Raw genomic sequence first — 22,729 nt, forward strand, 5'->3', positions numbered from 1 at the left:
ATGGTAATTTCACTTAGTATGGTAATTTCTAAGTCTATCCATGTTGCAGCAAATGGCATTATTTCATTTTTATAGCAGAGTAATATTCCATTGTATGTATGTACCATATCCTCATTATCCATTCCTTTGTCAATATACATTTAGGTTGTTTCCATGTCTTGACTATTGTAAATAGTGCTGCAATGAACATTGAGGTGCATATATCTTTTTGAATTACGGTTTTCTCTGGATAGATGCCCAGGAATGGGATTGCTAGATGGTATAGTAGTTCTATTTTTAGTTTTTTGAGGATCCTCCATACAGTTTTCCATAGTGGTTGCACCAATGTACATTCCCGATAACAATGTAAGAGGGTTTCCTTTTCTCCACTCCCTCTCCAGCATTTATTTCTAGACTTTTTGATGATGGCCATTCTGGCTGGTGTAAAGTGGTACCTCGTAGTTTTGATTTGCATGTCTCTAATAATTAGTGAGGTTGAGCATCTTTTCATGTGTTTTTTGGCCATCCATGTGTCTTCTTTGGAGAAATGTTTATTTAGATCTTCTGCTCATTCTTTTACTGGGTTGTTTGGTTTTTTGATATTGCATTATAGGAGGTGTTTTTATATTTTGGGGATTAATCTCTTGTCAGTTACTTCATTTGCAAGTATTTTCTCCCATTCTGCAGGTTGTCTTTTTGTTTTGTTTATGGTTTCCTTTGCTGTGTAAAAATGTTTATGTTTAATTAGGTCCCATATGTTTATTTTGGTTTTTATTGTCATTACTCTAGGAAGTGGATCTGAGAAGATGTTGCTGCAGTTCATGTCAGAGTGTTTTATAGTATCCAGTCTTACATTTAGGTCTTTAATCCATTTTGAGTTTATTTTTGTATGTAGTGTTAGATAATGTCCTAATTTCATTCTTTTACATGTAGCTGTCCAGTTTTCCCAGCACCATTTATTGAAGAGACTGTCTCTTCTTGATTGTATAGTCTTGCCTCCTTTGTCATAGATTAATTGACCATAGGTGCTTGGATTAAAAAGAGTGTCGTACTGGCACAAAAACAGAAATATAGATCAGTGGAACAGGATAAAAAGCATAGATGATTTTTAAAATCAAATAGATTTTTTTAATCTGGGTTGTTTTATAATTCCAGGCTGAGATTGCTTTCTAACCATTATCTTTTTTTAGAACATTAAGTCAGGGACTGCCTGTTATGGCTCAGCGGTAATGAACCCAACTAGTATCCATGAGGATGTGGGTTCATTCCCTGGCCCCTTCAGTGGGTTAAGGATCTGGCATTGCTGTGAGCTGTGGTGTAGGTTGCAGATGTGGCTCAGATCTGGCATTGCTGTGGCTGTGGTGTAGGCCGGCAGCTGCAGCTCCAATTTGACCTCTAGCCTGGGAACTTCCATATGCTTCATATGCAGCCCTAAAAAGCAAAACAGAAGGAAAGAAAGAGAGACAGAGAGAGGGAAGGAAGGAAGGAAGGGAGGAAGGAAGGAAGGAAGGAAGGAAAGAAGGAAGGAAAAGAAATACCAATTCTCAGCATCTACTTTGTGGCTTAAAATTAATGTCTTGCCTTTCTAAAACAACTTGAAATAGCCTTTTGTTAGGAAAAAACTCCCTTCTACTTCCTTTCAACTTCTCTCTAGAGCATGATCTGTCCAGCTTTTTTAAAATATGCAACACACAGTAGGAAATATATTATAGTCTGTAACCCAGTACACATATGCATATGTACATATAACTGAAAAAAATTTTTACAAAAATACTTAACCACTCTGATATTTTTCCCTTATAGTATTGCATCTTCAAATAGAACAAAACAAAAATCACCCACTAATGGGTCATGGTTCTCAATGTGAAAAGCGTTACTCTGGAGTAGGTTTCTCCTACATTTCTCCCTTACCCAAATCACTCTCATGCCTTAAATATAAAAGCCTGAGAAAATGTTCTGCTTTTGCCTCTGATTGTAAATAAACTAAAGATAGTAAATTATTGCACATATTGTTGGTGTTTTTCTTAAGGCAAATTTTTAAGATAAATCAATATTTGTAATAATATAAAATGAAGTTAAGCCATTCAACATTACAATCAACTAGATTTCTTTAAATTGGCGTCCTATATAATCTAAATAAATAATTCTTAACTAGTTATGGATCATTTCCCTGTGAACTTCTAGAGGACATTGTATGTTCTTACTTATAATTATCTATTTCTAACTAATTTAAAACTTACAGCTTATAAGTGGAATATAATATACAGGGGTGATATATTTCTTCACATCTTTAGTTAAAGTTTATTAAGTTAAATCTGAAGTACCTTCCCCTTTAGCACTGTTTTCTAGCACAAATCACTAACAGCTAATGGAATTCATGTTAATGTGAATTTGATAACTGAGCCAAATCTGACTTCATGATGATTTAAATTATAAACTTGAATCCAAGTTATAGAAATGGCCAGAATTCATCTAATTTTGTGTCTGAAGCCAATTTATATTCAGTTATTTCTGTGTATGCAACTCTTTCAATTTATGAATAAAATTTAAAAATAAAATTATCTTAGAAATGAAAATCTAGATCTGAAACATGTAGACATTTAAAAGGAAAGAAAATAGAAAAGATGGGGTTTTCTTCCTAGCCAGATTTAAAGTGTATGTCTTCTGAAGTAAAAATGACATTTTCATTTTAGGATAATAAAAAGTGATAATAGTAAGTCACACAGTTATTAAGTTGGTGAAGCCAATATTTGACTACAGATCTAATACCAGAGCCCAAGAGCTTAACCACTAAGCTACATGTTTTCCCACTGTGCTATATACCATGAGGGTGTCTCTTTTGAAATGGATTTTACTCTATAACTTCCCTCTCCCAAAACTAGTTTACATTCATATATCTTTTTTGGAGATGGGAAACATCAGGTTTATAAGTTTTAAACTGCCAGATTTTAATTTAAGTATTATTTTATTTAATTTATGGGATTGATCTTACTACTTAGAATCTATTTTGAAAATTTATTTCTTAAGACTTCGTATACTCCATTTTGTTTTGCCTAGATGCATTTTTAAATATAATTGTATTTTTATAATAGTCATATGAACCTATTTTGTGGAAAATGTGAACAATATATAAAATATAAAGAAGGCAGTAAATACATATTATCCTACCACCCAGAGAAAGAATTAAGGATAACATTTTGGTGTATCCTCCTAATGTATGTTTATTTATAATGTTGAGATCATATAGCATAGGCAATGTTAGTTTATTATATCAACTGTGTACTGTAATAGGTAAGAGGAGAAAGAGCTCACTGTGCAGAGAAGGCTTAGTTCTATAGGCCTCCAAATTTTTACATAGTAAAAAGTTGCCAATAGAGTGTAAATACACCTTCCCTGCCTCCCACTCCACAAGTCCATTTCACTCTTTTTAACCCCCAGATATATACAATTATGTGTTTTGCATTTTTCACTAGTTATATATTTTCTCTTGTCAGTAAGAGCTCTTTGAAAACATTTTGGTGGTTGTGTAATATTCCATATTTATAAATATGCTATGACTTAAGAATTTCTCTGTTTGGGAATTCCCATTGTGGCTCAGTGGTTAATGAATCTGACTAAGAACCATGAGGTTGCGGTTCAATCCCTGGCCTTGCTCAGTGGGTTAAGGATCCGGCGTTGCCATGAGCTGTGGTGTAGGTTGCAGACGCGGCTCAGATCCCACGTTGCTGTGGCTGTGGCGTAGGCCAGTGGCTACAGCTCCAATTAGACCCCTAGTCTGGGAACCTCCATATGCCGCAGGTGCAGCCCTAGAAAAGGCAAAAAGGCAAACACACACACACAAAGAATTTCTCTGTTTGGAGATGTTTAGATTGTTAGCAACATATTTTGTCAGCCCTTATAGCTCAATAATAGGAAGCAGTCCAGGTGTGGAAGCTTAGTGCTATATACTTATACAAGTGCCTGCTACTTTTATATTTTATTTGTTTATAAAGAGCTTCCCTGCGAAATCTTAAAGAATTTATATTTCCAAAGCTATAGACTATGATGAAAAGAGGGACAGTTTAGGCAAGAGAGGGAATAATAAATAGCTCTTTCTTTTATTTGCATAATACTTTATGGTTTTCAGTGAATTTTCACAAGTGTATATTATTTAACTTGTCTCAATTCTGCAATGTAGGGAGTATTACCCATTTTATAACTGAGAAATAAATGGTTAGTATGAACTCCAAAACAGACATTTTTTAAATGGACAATAGTTGCTTCTATGCAAGTTTCAATAACCGACTCTCCTGTGGTAGAGGATTCTTGGCCTGTTTGTTTGGTTAATGGAACAGAGTGAAAATCCTACCCTAAAGTTGATCCTACTCAGGGTTGAAATGGAATGCTTTTCAGCATCACTTTAACAACATCGAATTGTCCAATCTAACTTTTTTAACTTCTGCAAACACTTAGAACCATCCTTTAGATATGTTACAGAGAAAACAAACTCTATTTCCAAAATTAGACTTTCTTTAGGAATCCTTCACTAAAATATGTGTTAATGTTTCTTGGCTTCCTTTAGCCATATTGAAATGAACTGAAATGTGGAGAAACTTTCTGAATTGCTCTTAGTTTTTCTTAGTCAATTTATATACCCCAGGAGTGGTAAAGCACTCAAAGAAGGGCTCATGGGTAATCAATGTTTCAGGTACAGCAAGCATCAGAATTGATCTTGTTCATCTGAACAACAAAAAAAAAAGACCAAAAAAATTCATTTATATACACACAAACTGCAGTTGTGAAAGCTAATCTGAGTGGTTATATCTATTTTAATTTTTTCATAAAAAGATAAATTAGTGCTTTATTTTGCAGCCTCAATGCAAATTTAAACTACAGTGAGATACTATGTCACATACACTAGGATGGCTGTAATCAAAAAGACAGGTAATAAGGAGTATTGTTGGTAATATGGAGAAACTACAGAAGAATGGAAAATATTGCTTATGCGAATGTAAAGTGCTACAGACACTTTAGAAAACAATTTGATGGCTTCTTACAAAATTAAACATAAATTTACCATGTAACTCAGAACTTCACTCATGGAGATATTTAACCCAAAAGAAATGAAACATGTCTATACAAAAACTAGTACACAAAATATTCATAGCAGTATCATTCACAATAGCAAAAAGTACAAACAATTCAAATATCCTTTAACTAGTAATAGATAAACAAGATGTGGAACATCCATTTAATGGAAAGTCGTTCAGCATTATTAAAACAATGAAGATTTCCTGCTGTTCCTCAGAATCCAACTGCAGGATCAAACCTGCGGTATCAGCGGTATCAAACCTGGCTAGTACTTATGAGATCATAGGTTCAGTCCCTGGCCCTGCTTAGTAGGTTAAGGATCTTTTGTTGCTGTGGTGTAGGCCAGCAGCTGCAACTCTGATTCGACCCCTAGCCTGGGAACTTGCTTATGCCATGGGTGCCACACCAAAAAGAAAAATAAAAGAGAGAGAAAGAATCTGATTCCAGTGGCTCTGGTTGCTTCAGAAATGTGGGTTCAATCCCTGGCCTAGCAGAGTGAGTTAAAAGGATCCATCGTTGCCACAGCTGTAATGTAGGTTCAATCCCTGGCCCTGTATGTCATGAGTACAGCCATTAGGAAAAAAAAAAGGGGGGGGTAATCAACTACTCAGATACATGTTCTACATGAAGAAACTGAAAAACATGTAAGGCTGAAGAAGCTAGACACCCAGAGACTACATATTGTATGATTCCATTTATATGAAATGTCTAGGAATGCAAATGCCCAGAAATCATGCTGGGAGATAGGAACAGGGAGTATTTGCTAATTTAGCTTCAATTGGACATCTTCCCATGTTCAAAAAAAAAAGGAAACTCTTTCCTTCTTTAGGGCCTTGACCTATACTGTTCTCTATACCAGGAAAGCTGGAAAGTTCTCCCTCTTCTTTTGTTGGCTAATATATGCCAATGCCTCCTCAAATGTATCTTCAGAGGAACTATATCCTTACCTCCATTTAATCAGGTCTCTTTGTGATACTGTCTTCTAGCACCCCTCCCTTTCTCTTTCATAGTTAATCACATTTGTTAATCATCCATTTATTTAACAAGTATTTATTGAGCTACCTCCTACATGACATGCACTATTCTAGTCTTGGGCTATGGGAGAAGACAAGACAAGGAGCACACGCTAGTGGGAAGAGACGGATAATGAACAAATAAGCAAATGTGTAACACATGGAGAGATAAGTGGTAGAGAAAACAGTGGAGAGGCTGGGAGAGGAATGCCATTATTTATAGAGTAAAAATATTTTCATTATTTAATACATAGAATGTCAAGACTATAAGAGGGAAAATTAAGCAGAAGAAACTTATTAACAAAAAGAAAATGGGAATTTATGGACGATATCAGCAACCTTATGGCGTTTTATCATTGTGGACTAATTTTTGTATTCATCTTCATTTTGGGAACTATTTATAGTTGATTTTATAAATCCATCGAATTAATGATATTATAAAAAACAAATGATACATGAAGTTGCCTTCAGAGCACAGTCTAAGACTCCCTTTGAGTGCTTTTTAAACACAGTGTACGGATTCCCAGGCCTCATCCCAGATCTAAATAATCAGGATAAGCCTAATGTTGTTGTTGTTGTTTGGCTTTTTAGGGCCACACCTGTGGCATGTGGAGTTTCCCAGGCTAGGGGTCCAATCAGAGCTACAGCTGCCAGCCTACACCACAGCCACAGCAACGTCAGATCTGAGCCATGCCTGCGACCTACACGACAGCTCACAGCAATGCCAGATCTTTAACCCACTGAGAAAGGCCAGGGATTGAACCCGCAACCTCATGATTCCTAGTCAGATTCGTTTCTGCTATGCCACAGCAGAAACTCCTAGTGCTGTTATTTAATCAACTAGCCAAGCCATAGATTTGTGCTTTTGAACCACTGCTCTAAAACATTCATTTTGTAGCTAATAGTAGGAATGGTATTTTTTTCTAGATGAGATCAGCTTTAATGCATCCAAGTTATTGTTGTCTCCTTCAGTGGAGTGAGTCTTCAAGACATACAGTGGACTAAGCCTTGTGACCTTATAACATTGTCCAACTTTGTTTTTGCCCTACTGAAAAGTTTATCCAAGCTTGATACCCTACTTAGTTCACCACATGTAACTTCAAGTGTCTAACAATACTGACAGAAATATAATCCAGCCTCCAAGGATGGAGTAACACTTAGATTATTTGAAAGATTGCATGATGGGCTATGAAAATTATATTGTGGGTATGTGGTATGTTATGAAAACCCTGAAAGCAATGTCTTCATCTTTGATGGAAAACACTCTGTTCTGGGTTTGTTTGTTTGTTTAAAATCAGTCACATTATTTTAAGTCTCATCTCTTCAACTGAATTATAGTACCTTAAATGCAGAAACCATGTGTCTCACCCATCTTCATAATCTCGGTGCTCACACTGAGATAATTCAGTACCTTACTCAGAATAGTCACTCCTAATATTTGATGATAATTATTTTCCCACCAACAGTGTCTCTACACTAAACTGGCGAGCCTTTTCCTGTTACATTTTGTAATGAACAATATGGGTTTGTTAGGGCAGTCATGTTTGTGATGCTGCCGGTAACTGTAAAATGACTTACTTAACTGATCCAGCCCGGGCTTTAACATTGGTCTTATTACTAACAGATTGTGAGCCATTAAGTAGGTATCAAATACTATTCTAGAAATCTTGATTGTCCCTCATTTTCTTTTCATTTTTGAAATTACAGATCTTGCTTTCAAGCTTTCAGTGTATTTATTCAGAAGAATATTTTCCCTAGCAAAAGTCGAGGGAAACTGCTTAGCAGCTTCAGGTTCATCTTTCACGTGTATTTGCTCTGTGTTTATCTTTGGAACTGGGAAGAATTCCTGTAGCCTGCAAAACTACAAGGGGAAGAAAGGAATAGAAATCTTACAAAAGGAAATGAGGCTTTTCTCCCTAAAAATTAAAGTTCTCCATCTGTTAGTATATCTGGATGTAGTAAAATTCTAGCTATAATTTAAAGCTATTTGTATTACTTTAGAATATTTGGAATCAGTTATTTTGGATGGATAGAAATATGTCATAAATTAATATACCAAATTACTTTGAATTTCTTCAAAAAAAAAATTTAAAGAGCCCTGAAGTTGAAAAGATCAACCAACTGTATGTTTCAAAATGTTTTAGAGCCAAAAAGATATTTTACAGAACTTCCTTTCATATATTGAAATGCCTATTGAGGTATTTGGAGAAAAAAATTTATACATTGGATTTGAAAGTTCTCTCAATTAGAATTTTTTCTAATTTTTACATTATAATGTCCTATAATTAGGCAAATTATAAACACCATAGCCCTGTCTATCAGTAACTGACATTTGACATAAATTTCAGTGTACTGAAACCATATTCAGTTTGTGCATTTTACATGAATTTGTCTATGAACTCTTTCACCCTAAAAGGTGACTATCACAAAAACTATAAATGCGTATGAATTGTTTTGTTCAGGGCTTAGTTTTTGTTTCTTAAAGAATAATACATTTAATTTCACTTCTGCAAAATGTATTTTTGTGCAATTTTTAAAAGTCTCTTGGATTATATTTAAAATCTGTGACTAACTACAGAGCCTTATTATGCCTTTAAACATGGTTTAATTCATTATTATGAAGTGACCATCAGGGGTATTGTAATCTGCATAACCCAGAACATGTCATCATCACAGGTGTGTTTAAATAGGAACTCTGTGAATCTCTGGGGAAATGGACTAGAGACTCTTGAAACTGCTAATTTGAATCTTGAATTAGATTTTCAAACAAAAATTTAGAAGGAAGAACAATTCTGAGCTCTTAGAAATGGCCTGCAGAAGCAGAAAACCTCCTTGCTATTTGAGGAGGGAGGTGTTTGAGTTTTTTCTTGTAAGCTGATTTGTGAATTGCTGTAAAGCAGTGTTATATTATTCTCTGACTCACCCCCAGAGAAAGTTTTCACAATTTCCTTCATCATCATAGACTGCTCTTTGTTGAACATGTATCTAAATCATGTTAGGTATCAGGTAAAGCTGTCTCACTGGTTCCCACCACTCCCTAATCCTCATCAAGCTAGAATAGGAGATCCTGCTCTATGCAGTCCTGTCACCTATACTGCTCCATTCACATAGCAAAACGCTAAGACAAATCCTTGGCACTTCTTCAAAACTTGCTTATTGAATAAATAAACTTTAATGACTTTGTAGTGCAGCCCCCTCTCACACATTGGGAAATTGAGTTGCAAATGGTTATTTACAGAGCTCACACAGGAAAACAAAAACTAAATCACATGATTGGGAGAAGCCTGTGAGTTCAGAATTCTGCTTGGTCAAGAGCATTGAAGGATTTTTTTTTTTTCCTTAGCCATATCAGCTGCATTGAAGTTGCCAATCCCTAAAAGAGTTAGAACAAAGCAGCCCACAGAGCTGCTGCATCATGAATGTAAAGATAGACAGGAATCAAGCACAAGTGATTTTTTTTTTAAAGTGGTAGTTGTTATTTTAAATGTGAATCTGTTACAAGTATTGAAAACTTCTTAAAAGTGTGGACATGTCCTGTTTTCCTTTCTATATTCCTTTCCATTTTATAACTAGATCAACTCCCCAGTTTTGTCATTATGATAATACTGATGATGATGATGATGATGTTTGCTCCACTAGAATATGAGCTGCAAAGAGAAGAGACCATGCTTGTGTGCTGGCTTTGGTACAGCCAGCAGCCCACACAGGACAGTTAGTGTAATAAGTAAAAATGATGACTCCCCAAGAAATTTCAAAAACTCAGGGAGTAAAGAGTTCATTTTAAAAATGTGACATTGGATCTTATTAAGCTGAATACTTTAGTGTTTTGATTTCCTATTTTTGTCTAAATGCTTATATTTGGTTTTGTCCTAAGTTTCACTGAAATTAATACATTCTTTTTCAATAGTGAATTAACAAATTAGTATAATAAAATTCATACTTACAAAAGGAAAGCTACTTCTCAGTAGAAGAAAAACCAAATAGATCAATATAGCTGCAGAGGATCTTATCAAAAAAATTGGAAACTATAAAATCAAAATATATTTGCATTTCTGCTTATTTTCATGTGATTAGTAAGTCTAATAATTTTTATCTTTTCATTTCTTTTTTTAAGTGCAGTTGATGTACAAGTTGTGTTAGTTTCTGGTGTATGGCAAAATGATTCAGTTATACATATATATTCTTTTTCATATTCTTTTCCATTATAGATTATTACAGTAAGTCTAATAATCTTTATGTTTTACCCGTGTAACATAAATCTTAATCTAGCAAATATTATTCTTTAATTTTATATGTAATTTTTTAAATGAAATCCATGATGCTAATAGAAAAATTAAGTTTTCAACTTCAAGTTTTCCATTTAATTATTCTTCTCTTACCCAGCATTAAGAAGCAGCATTTCTCCTAAAATAGCTCTTGGATTTTTCAACAGATGGAAGTTTATCTTAGATCAAAACAAAGCTTCTGTTTCAGTATAGTCTGCCTAAAGGCAGGAGAATAGACTAGAAGACTTCTTAGAGTCCCCTGCATATCTCTATATTTTGTTTGCAAATTTCACTGCTTTATAGTGAGCTAAAATAGATGGAACCTACACTGCCCATAAAAGAAGATTGAAATTACTTACTTTTCTCATCAACTATCATGCTTTTGTCAAGTCATTTTCACCTTTATTATTGAAAAGTTAGGCCTTAGGAATATAATAAATAAATGTAAAACTTTAAATATTATTGCTGAACCCTTCGGAAAAGAGTTGTTTCTCCACTTTACAGTTGTACTGTCCTTACGTTATTTTTATTATAATTGTATTGCCAAATCAGGTGTGAGATTAGATGTTGGATGATACATGTAATCTGCACAGAAATCAAATTATTTAACCTCTAAGCCCACAATACCCCCTCCTGCTGGCTTGCTGTTAAATATTCAGTATTTTCTTGTCATGAATACAAATGGAGGACAAATTAGAATCTACAGACAGCTGACCTGAGCTTCAGATTAGAGACTGGGGGGCTTGTGCTGTTTTAAATGTTTTAATTATCATAGTCCCAGTAGCCAGTTGAAGGACACACATAAAATCATTTTTTAACAAAAGAAAAAGAGAAAGAAAAAGCTTCATCTTCCTTTTTCTTCCTAATATGAATGTTTGAGTGTGATTACATTTGCACTTCCATTGGAACTATGCTAATTTGCTGCATTAAATTAGGCCTATTAGTAGTAGTAATTTTTAAAACCACTAAACATTTACAATAATATTTTTAGTTGTTATGTGTTTTCCTTATGGGAAAAATGATGTGTATTCCTCATTTTGGTTTAGACAATAGATCTGAGTTTACTTGTAAAACTAAATTTAGACAACAGGCCTGGTAGGTTCACCACATTCAGTGTGGTGAATATGTATAGGAATAATGAACTGATTTGGGTGCGGTAACATGTATTTGTATGCAGAAAGCATAGAGAACCAAAGTAAATTAGGCTAGATATCATTTTTGGAACTGAAAATATTTAATGTTTCAGAGTTTTAGATTTATTTTTAAGTATTGATGCTTAATTGAAAATATTTACAATTTAGAGTTGAAAAGTTACGAAGTAAGAATGTTGTGTTGGCTGGTGAAATAAAAATTTTGTCATTTACATAACAAGGAAATACACTTTTAATCTTTAGAAAGACAGAAATTTACGTAAGTTTTTTTTACTTTAAAAGTAATTTACATCAATATGCATTCTTAAGAATATATTATTCTGAGGCCTACAGTCTTATATTTGCATTTTTTGTTTCTTGTATATGTTTGTGTAATGTTGATTTGATTAGTTATGGCTGACTAGTAAGCAGTGAAACATTTTTATATGCTCTTGGGAAATAAATTTGGCAGAAAATCAGCATGAGTAGATTTAATTATCACTCTGAGACCTTTTCCTTTTCTAGCTTAGTGATCCTGAAACTCCATGTGTCTCACTGAAATCTGTGTGGACGCTAAGCTTCGCTTCCCAATTTGTTCCTCCACGCAATGATAAGCCAAGCAATTACTGGTTTATTGATTTTTCATCATGGTAAATTTAAAGTTGATTTTTTCCTGAAAAGGCAGGGGTGATTAAGTGTTTCCCCTCGGTTTAGTACAAGAGAGCTATGTGGCAGAATCTAATATCCTGAGGTCAACCTCTGCAGGCAGATAATACGGTGTCTTGGCCACGTGTTAAAGAGAGAAATCAGGGCTACAAATGTGATAGGATATATGTGGAGACAGTTTAATTTGCTCCGTTTATATGAACAAGTCATGTGGCACATGCTTGGAAAACATCATTTTGAATGGGTTTAGAAGTGAGGCCCACGTGGGCAGAAAGAATGAGTGAGTACAAACAAGAAAGATGTTATTTGTTATTAAGGGAATTTCACTATCATTTTTAAATGAAAATAAGTAAACCATTGGTATGTAAGATGTTCAAAATGTAGAGTGGAATCCACACATACCATTATGAAGATTTGCAGGTCTGTAAAATATAAAAATAAATAGCCTGTCATGTAAAAGAATCATGATTAAGCTATGCATACTAGTTTTTAAAATATATTGTGCATTCTCATCTCTTCAGACACTTCTCTAGCAGCAGTATATTTTTGTGCTTTTCAAAGGCAAAAATTTTTTAATCAAATATTCAATGCTAGGTTCCAAAATAATTTTAAAAATTCCTTATCAATATTTGGAAAAGTGTTATTTCATAGAAGTTACTTAATACTAGTTGTAATAGGAGTATAGATAAAAAAATAAATTAGACATTATTGTGGGAAGCTTTAAATCTGAGAATGGTAAGAAAGCTCATCGGTAACTAGACTGAATAGTTACCATAATTCTTAAAAGGGAAGTATTCTAGTTTTAGCTTTCCAGTTACAGAAAGCAAGAACATTTGCTAGAATACAAAATAGAATTCTCTGTGTGGCAGTTTTTCTTAATCTAGTATTTGAAAGCTAAATAGTTTACCAAAATGTTGAACAAATTTAACCTGGTTCTAAATCTACAAAGCCCATTTTCAACTGGTTTTATTATTTTTCAGAATGATTCTTCATATTCAATATTTACTCATTACCAATCTGTGTCATTATGCATATACTTTATCAAATGATTCAGAAAGATTATAATGGTTTTCTCCTAATAGCCTAAGAATGAAGATTGTCAGCTGCTTCATGTATCATATTTACTAAAAAAACCACTTGGTTGTGTCATCATCGGTCATTACCTGAAATTAATTGTAGATTAATAGTACTTTTGGCAAATAACTGAAATAATTCCTCATTTTTATATTCAAGTGCTTTTATTTCTAAAAACTGATGAACATCTAAATCCCTTTGAAATAGTGGTGCTAAAGGCAAATATTATACTATGTATGTTAAGCCAAGCTCAGTTCTGATTCTAATATATCCTTCAAAATATTCCACAAAGAGTATAACACAAATATATTAAGATCATTAGTAGCATATGTTCTCTCACTAAGCACCAAAGCAGCATGAAACCAGAGCTCTGCTTCTGATCGTTTCTTTTCCTGTGGATTAAAACCTATATGGCTAGAAAGAGATTGCACTTTCTAATCAGGAGCCCCTTTTCCACTTACTTCCTCAGTGTATGAGCTCTGAAGTTTTGTGGGTTTTATTTTTTTCTCACACCTGAGAGTGACTGTCTGGCTACCTTTTGAAATTGGTGAATCCACCGCCTTGAAGTTACATTTAGAAAGATTTGTGAATTATTTTTAGCCATGGAGTAGGTTTACATGAGCTTATCATTTTCCAGTACAGGTTGACTCTTAAAAGTTAAGAGCATGATTTTCACTGAACTGAAGTTATTATTTAAAGGCATTCTCCGCTAAAACAATGAAAATTACAGGAAACAATTCTAACTTCAATTAAAAAGAGTTTTTTTTTACCTGAGTCGATGTGAAATCCACATGTATGTAAAATATCCATACACTACTTGAAGGAACCTAGGAGGTCATCTTAAAAGTTTATTTTTAGCATCAAAGGAAAAACTAATTTTTTTTCATCAGGTAGGCTTACTTGACTGTCAGCCATACTGATTGTTATTTCTCCAGCTACTGGGCAGTACTGCACCACATCCTCATCCCTTTCGCAGAACCATTACAGATATTTTTGTACTAAGAAAATGAAAAAATATTATTCTTAAAATGTCCTTCTCTCTGCTAGCCTTCAAGTAAATGTTGATTGATTTTCTAGTGACTAATTGATAAATCACTTTCTGATGCCCCTTTACCTGACTTCTAGTGTTGACTTAGCAACAATGACCTCTTACAGTTAATGGTTGTTTAAAGGGAGAGGTCAGTATGAAAACTGGATCACTGCCTTGCTGTTTCATTCACATCCTCCTGTTAACAAAACCCTAAATCTGTTTCAAGCACCATGTTAAATGCAGAGACTCTGAAGATAAATAGGGTAAGGTTCTTTCTCTAAAAAAGTTTGCAGCCTATTAAGGGGATATGTCGTGTGCATAAATAAGTATAGGACAAAGTAGAAATAAGCTTCAGTAAAGAAATACAGGTAGACTGCCTGTGAGAAGAGGGGAGATTACTTGCAGCTGAGAGAATTGGGGAAAGCCTTGAGGAAATTGCTTACATTTTTCAAATCTGTCAGTATGAACAAGCCTGGAGTAAACATGGAGGGGGTGGGGGAGGTGAGAGAACATTTTGTGAGTTTATACAAAATGCTTTTACCAGTGCTTCTACCTAAACGTGGGTTACCTAATTTCACCCCCACAACTCTATGAATTGTGTATTTTCAATTTATAAATAAAGAAACATGACAATTTAAGTGACTTACTCAAGATCCTACAACTAGTAAGTAGTAACTAGCTGGAATTTGAAAATTCATATCCCAACTTTATATTCAGAACTCTTTTTACTGTACTGCAGTCAACCAGCCCAGCCAGTTATTGGACCTTGATCTTGACTTCCACAACAACATGCTCTAATCTGTACTAGTGTTTCCCAAGCCTGGCAAGGGTGGTTTTTAAAATATTTAAAATATTTAGATTCCAAACACTTTATATTTTTATGAATTTTGAGGAAATCAGCCCAAGAGCCTATATATTTTCTTAAGGTTTCTCAAGTGATTCTGATTTTAAGCCAGCACTGATGCACAGATAAGCATTTGGAAACAGCAGCTGAACTATCTAGTTACAATCATGATTTGCCACATATAAAAATGGATATATAGTCATGTGTTCATATTTAGTCATATTTCTTTTTAACTAGTACGTTATTATTTAAATATTTAATGGTGTAGCTTTGAAAGTGCCAAAATTTCCAATCAAACTTTGATTTTTTTTTTAATTCCAGCAAAACTTACAGAGTGAATGTCAGTAATTTGGAAAAAAACCCTAGAGACAATACTGGAGCACCCTCTTAAGAAAGGCTGCCTCACAAATGCTCCTGATGACAAAGAGAAAACTTTTGTAAGCAAAAACATAGATATCTTCAATCCTAAGTTGAAAGATTCAGAAAAGTTATATTTTGAATATGAAAAAGTTTTAGGAATACCCTAGCCAATTTGTTTCTCTCTTTGTCTATTTATGTATGTGCAAGATTAATATGTAATTTTTAAAAATCTGTTTTCAATCTATAAACACTTTTAATAAGTACAGATGACAAATTCTAAGTTATAAGAAAACATAGTGCCATAATTGGACAGCTTTTTTTTTACTGATGTGTAAGAGAATTGTGTACTATAATCAATGACATCTTAAGTTTGATGAAATATGATATTAGTACCTGTATCATATTATCTTATTGTACTGTTTTATCCCTTAATTTCTCTATTGTAACCCACTGTGTTCAGGTCAGGGAAGCAATTCTTTGTGACGATGCCTAATAAGAGGACATTTCTCAACCAATGCTGGACCTATTGGAAATTTTAGACATTAAAGAGGATGTGCTTAAATATAAGATACTAAAGTTAATAAACTCTAGATGTTGTTAGAAGCTTTAGTAACTCTAGCAAAGTGTCTGTTACAGAAATACAATTCCCGATAATTTTTAAAATAAAATTAATTTTCTTTTTGACAGGTGAAAGAGGCCATTCCTACATTAACCTCTACTGTTAAATAAGTAGTTTATTTCTAACTAAGTTAAGCTAAGAGATGAGTCTCTTTGTTTAACACTTCTTAAAGTAAAAGTTAACATCCTACCTTTATCTAATTGCTATCAAAGACATTAGCCTATTTGGCTCTAGCATGATTCAATTGCATGAGGTCATACAGCCTAGCTGTAATAACTTAAAGTGCTTCACTTGGTGATAAGAAAATATATTAAAATGCTCTCAGGTTCATTAGTTATTGCCCAAGGTCATACTTTATGGTCAGTCCATTTACTAAAGTTAGTTGTAATAGCACTGACCTGGACTAACATTTTTAAGTCTTTCAATATAAGAAACATATGAAGTTTTAAGAAATGATGTTTGTATTTTAATCCACTTAAAGAAAAGTTGTTTATTTTCATTTTTACCACTTGTAGAGAAGCTGGAAATATATTTAATGCTATCTTGTCACTAAAGTGTACTTAAAACCTTTTTTTAAAAAAAAAAAACCCACTGCTATATAAATGTGAGGCTTTGATTTAGTTCATTTTTACTATGACTTGAAATCCTTCTCTATACTTTCATAAATAACCAAATGAGAGCAGGTCCCTCCAAGTCCACCCTTTGTGTCCCTCATGAGCATGTGCTGCTTCATTAGGCTCGCTCAACCACCTGGTGTGGAATCTTTGGTCTCAGGAGATTCTCTCAACATCTGGCATTAGCTATGATCTTTGTATATGTATGCTTAATCTTTTTTATTGATATTTTCATAAGAAAAAATAATGTGGGACAAATTAGGAAACTGTATAGAACAATATAAAATAAAGCTATATTGGATCTGATATGCCATACTACCTTATAGTATATTAGAGAAACAAACCAGTAAAGAGAAGATCAGTACGTATGTCAAATTAATTTATTTTAGAACTAAGCATGATATATATGATATAAAAATACATTTATTTTATTTGGGACATTGTTGGTTGAGTTATTAATCTAAGGTCAAACTCCATTCATCCTTAAAAAGAAATTATACATTCCAATCTGCTATTAAACTGTTCTAGCTTTTTAGTATCCTTTTTAATGGATTAAAAAATTAAGATGATTTCATGGTGAAACAGGGAAAGAGATCAGCATCTTATTAACTTTTTGAAAGATAATGTAGTTGAGTTTCTTAACTAGGGAATATTGAGATAATATATGAAAGTGAGTGTTTTCTTATCACAGAAAATCCAAAGAACATTGTCCATTAGGTCCTGAAAAAAAAAGTAAGGAGTCAGTGGGTAACTATAATTGAACTAGTTACAATGAAAATAAAAATGCTATGGCTTGTTTTTAATTGAAAACCCATTTCTTTATTGCCTTAAGAAATTTGTAATAAATATAGCAAAAACAAACAGAGAAGAACAAATACTCTATGTTACCACTTATAAGTGAAACTACAAAGTAAATGTATATACCAAAACAGAAGCAAACTCACAGATATAGAGAACAAACTAGTGGTTACCAGTAGGGATAGGGAAGTCAGAGGGACAAGATAGGGGTGTGCTATTAAGAGATAATAACTGCTATGTGTAAAATAAATAAGCAACAAGGATATAGTGTACAGCACAGGAAAATATAGCCATTATTTTGTAGTAACTTTAAATGGAGTACAATCTATAAAAATATTGAATCACTATGTTGGACACGTGAAGCTAATACAATATTGTAAATCAGCTATCCTTCAATAAAAATGTTTTTAAATAATAAAACACTGAAATTACTTTAGTGTAATTGAAAAAGTTATCCCATGTATTTAAAATAAAACAAAATAGGCACCTTGCGCAGAAAATAAGAGCAAGGTGTAGTGATGCGAAGTGTTGTTCTCTTGTTTGTATATTTATAGACAGTCCTGTGTAATAATATTTAGTATTTTTATCATAAGCAAATGAAGAATGAATTATCAAATAAGGTATTGTCATTTGTAACTATTTAATTTAGATAAAGGAGCCATTAGACTCCATAGTGTATATATTTACTTATGGTATGGGATAATGTTGAGATCACATGTAATAGATCTGTAGGTGAATGGACAGAAATTTCTGCCTGGAGCCCAGGAGATGGAGACTGATTCTGATCTTAATCTGCTGACCTGCTGAGTGATCTTGATTAGTGTTCATATTATACATGTACAGCTAAGATTGTGAAGATTGTGCAGCTATTAAATGCATTACTTTTATAACTTAATGGGACAAAGATTAACAGCAGCATTGAGCACTAATTTAATATAACAGATTCACTAAGTGTAATTTTAGCAGTTGAAGACAAACCTTTCTAATAATTTGTGGGGGGAGTGGAGACATCATTTATTATTCTGATACGTAAGTGAGGTCAGTACATCAAATTATATAAAACTTTTGCTTTTCAATTATTATCTTTTGCTACCCTATTTTGAGGTCAACTGAAACTGGTAATTTTATCATGGTTTTCTCAGTAATATGATTTATATAATAGATATCTCATTTCCTGTTGTCTACTAGGAAATGGACCAGAAGAAAGAACTCTAAAAGAAATAAAATAATAGCTATAGCAGCACTTCTACTGACTTTTTTTTTTTTTTTTTTGCCTGTTAAAGACTTTTTTTTTTAAATTTGGCAGATTTAAAAATGAGAAGTGTTCTTAAGGTAGGTACATATATTAAGTATATGTATAGTGTATAATACCCTATTTGTGGTGTAACTTAAACTGGCTTTCATAGGCAGATAATTCAGTTAATTTCAAAATTATCCACGTTTATGGGAATGCCAGGTTTTTTGTTTGGGGTGGGGTTTTTTGGTTTTTTTTTTTTTTTTTGGTTTGGTTGGTTTTGTGTGTGTGTGTGTTTTAGATCCCAGTTGAAGAATGTTAAGGGTTTCAGTATACTTGGCCTTGTTAAAACTATATGTTTTTAACTGATTGGCAACTGAAACAGGACTTTAACTTAAAATTTTAGATTGATTTGGCAGTCCCATAATGGTTTAGTGGGTTAAGAACCCAGCCCTGTATTCATGAGGATGCAGGTTCCATGAGGATCCATGAGGATGCGGGTTCGATCCCTGGCCTTGCTCAGAAGGTGTAGGATCCAGCATTGCCATGAGCTGTGGTGTAGGTCGCAGGCATGGCTGGGACTGGTGTTGCTGTGGCTGTGGGTGTAGACTGGCAGGTGCAGATCTGATTCAACCCTTAGCCCAGGAACTTCCATGTGCCACAGGTGTGGCCCTAAAAAGAAAAGAAAAAAAAATTTAGATTGATTTGATTAACTACTTTGAGTGTATAACAATTTAATATTATTAGACAAATACTGCCATCTTTCCTTGTCAAATTATATGCCAAAATAATGAAAGTAAAGGTAACTCAGTGTTGTAGGCCGCAAGGGAAGTCCTGAAGGTAACTCAGTGTAATGTTCATGTATGATCACAAAGCATACCAGCAGTGAAAACCTTTAGTACTTTTAAGACCTGGTAATATAGGTTGGAACATTCTGAATAGAATGTTCTTATGTTCTTCATTCAAGAGTTTTGCCTTCTTTGTAGAATATGAAAATAAGGACACTCTTTGGATATGTTGAAGAGAATTTTTTGTTTCTCGGTACTATGTGTTTATAAAGTTTTTTTAAACTTCTAAGTTGTATTTATTTATTTAATATAAGCCTTTCCTGATAGTGGTAAGTAATAAGATAGTTTTTAAAGTTATAAAGAATTTTCAGTCAAATACTACTCTCATTCTAAAATTGGATAGTTTTAAATAAATCTAGCCAAAGCTACTCTTAGACTGTTTTCATTTCAGAATGCTCTCTAGATAGCTGCAGATGGTGTAGGAAATCGATCTAAATGTGTTCTGCTCCAGGACACACCCCAGAAGCAGGCTGGCAGCTGGGGGTGGGGGGGCATATTGATGAGGATGTTCTCTTGTTATTTTCCCTTCTTTTTTTTCTTATAAATAAATTGCCAGTAAATTCTGGTTAAATGACTTGTGCTCTCAGATACTTTTCTAGTTAACATTTTTGTTTGTTTGTTTTTTGTTTTTGTTTAGGGCCACACCCCCAGCACATGGAAGTTCCCATGCTAGGAGTCAAATCAGAGCTGTAGCTGCCGAACTACACCACAGACACAGCAATGCCAGATCTGAGCTATGTCTGCAACCTACACCACAGCTCATGGCTACGCCAGATCCTTAACCCACTGAGCAAGTCCTGGAATCGAACCTGCATCCTCATGATGCTAGTCAGATTCATTACTGCTGAGCCACAAGAGCTCCTCTAGTTAACATTTTTTTCCTTCTTCTAAGTACCATTTTTGTTTCTTCTCTTTACCATTAGAAATAAGTTATAAGATGATCAAGCTCAGAGGAGTCTTAAAGATCTTATCTAGTTCAGCTATCTCATTGCTGTCTTACTTTGTAACTAAGAATTATTCATTTTTCTCCCATCTCCTCAACCCCCCGCCCCAATTCAGCAGAAATGTGTGGTGGTAATGGGGGAAAAGCAAACTAGGTCAAGGGGAGGAAGATGTTTCATAGACTATAGTTCAGAAAAAGAAGTTCTAAATGTCACCTTGCTTGAAAAAGTGGCCATTTCTCTCAGGAAAACTTGTTCTGGAGTGGCAAGCCTTACTACAGCAATAGGCAGAAAGAGGCAGTCTAGTATTTTATGTTAATTCACTCTACTCAGTGGTTCCTGACCTGACTCCAGGGGTTTTACAACAGTGTACACCTTCATTTATCTTCAACAGAGTCAGGGAATTCTGGGAAGCAGATTGAAGTAATGTAAGACTTGTTAAATCCCTTTTAACAAATGCTACAAGAAGCCCTAATCATCACCTACTGAGCTGAAGCAGTAGGTCATTGTTCACAACTAAGCAATTGTAGAATGAGTACCTTATACTGGAAGTGCCAATAAACTTTCATTCTCCCAACCTAGGAGAAGAAGCCTTTGAAGCAGTTTTAATCAAGTCCTGGTATTCATGTTTTGTGGTTTGGTCTTTTAATTTGTTTTCTATGGGGGCGGGGGTGAAAAGGGAAGGAGAAGCCTGAGCAGGTAATACAGGAAATATTTTTTGTCTCATCCCTCCCTTTTGGAGCTGCTTCAAGAAAAAAAAAAAAAAAAAGAACTTCTTTTTTTAAAGAGATGTTTCATACATGAATTAAACTAGAGGAAGTAGTTTTTTAAAAAAACTACTTTAAGAAAGTAGTTTTTTAAAAAAGACTGCATTAAGAAAGATTTAACACTGGAATGAAAAACATACTCGAGGTGGTAAAAATAAAGGAGAGAGGGGTTGTTAAAAGGTTTAGCATCAGAATTCTTAAAATTATTTTATTATCACTTCAGTATTATAATATTCTCTCTTATCTTGAATGCAGTTTGGGAAAAGTTAAAATCTTTTGTATTCTCGGGGTGTACTTAGCAAACAGGGGAGGGAGCAAGGTGGCCCAGTCAGGGCAAGGAAACCTATATATAATGTGCTAAGCCACTGTGCCTCATCTGTGTTCTCTCATTGAGTTTTATGTTCACAAGAATCTGTTAAGGGAGATAACAATTTACAGGTAAGGAAACTGAGTTTTGGAAAGGATGAATGATTTTCCTATAATCGTGATACCAATATGGCAAGAACCAAAATTCATACTCAATTTATATATCCCAAACCCTTGATTTTTTTCTATGTTGTCTCAGTACACATTTTTAAAAAAGAAGAAATTTAGCTTTAAACAGAAACAGCTGACAAAATAGAGTATTTCTATTGTCACAAAGCCCACTGGTCATTAAATCAGTAGATACTAGTGAATACTTATTCAGTACATAACACCTTATTGGGTACAAACAGACATTTCTAAGATCTTTCCCCTTAAAAAGTTTTTATCTCTGAAATTTAATTCTATGGGTAGCTTTAAAGGTATATACATAATCTTAATTTATCACTTTATGTGTATTTTCTTCATGTAAGGCAGTGTCTCCAGTGTGAATTATTCATGCAACGTTTGGTTCCTGATTATGCGTACACTGCCCTCACTCACACAGAAAGCTCAGGTAATGGAAATGTGTTTTAATGACAGCTTAAATCAGAGGTCAGCACACTACAGCATACCTGCCAAATCCAGCCGACCACCTGGTTTTCTAAATAAAATATCATTGGAACAAAAGCCATACTCATTGTTTACATATTGTCTGTGACTGCTTTTGTCCTACAACCACAGAATCTAGTAGTTATGACAGAGACATATGGACTGCAAAGCCTAACATATTTATTGTCTGTCCCTTTACAGAAAAAGTTTGCTGACCCCTGGCTTAAATAAACGTAAAAAAGTAATTCTAACACCAAAATATAGTTACAAATACAATGCAAAATGTAATTACACACACACATATATACTGTTTTTATATATCTCCATACATTATGTATATATTATAAAGACCAAGTGTATATATAAAAGAAAGATTATCTTGGAATTATGTTTTTGTGGTATGTGTGCTCCTAATTCTCCCCTTACCTAACTTCTTCACCTTGAATATTAAATATTATTACTATATTCCCCATAATTTAATATCTGTATGTACATTTGGGACTTAAACTTTGCTTCATGAAGT

General features: G+C 33.9%; 1 protein-coding gene across 1 annotated transcript in view; it reads left to right on the forward strand.

The window, feature by feature from the left end:
• RSRC1 (arginine and serine rich coiled-coil 1) overlaps nucleotides 1-22,729 on the forward strand; it is a 449,666-nt gene that overhangs the window by 387,759 nt on the left and 39,178 nt on the right. The window lies entirely within an intron of this gene.

This window comes from Phacochoerus africanus, chromosome 1 (assembly GCF_016906955.1).
Source record: "Phacochoerus africanus isolate WHEZ1 chromosome 1, ROS_Pafr_v1, whole genome shotgun sequence".
Classification (NCBI taxonomy): Eukaryota; Metazoa; Chordata; class Mammalia; order Artiodactyla; family Suidae; genus Phacochoerus; species Phacochoerus africanus.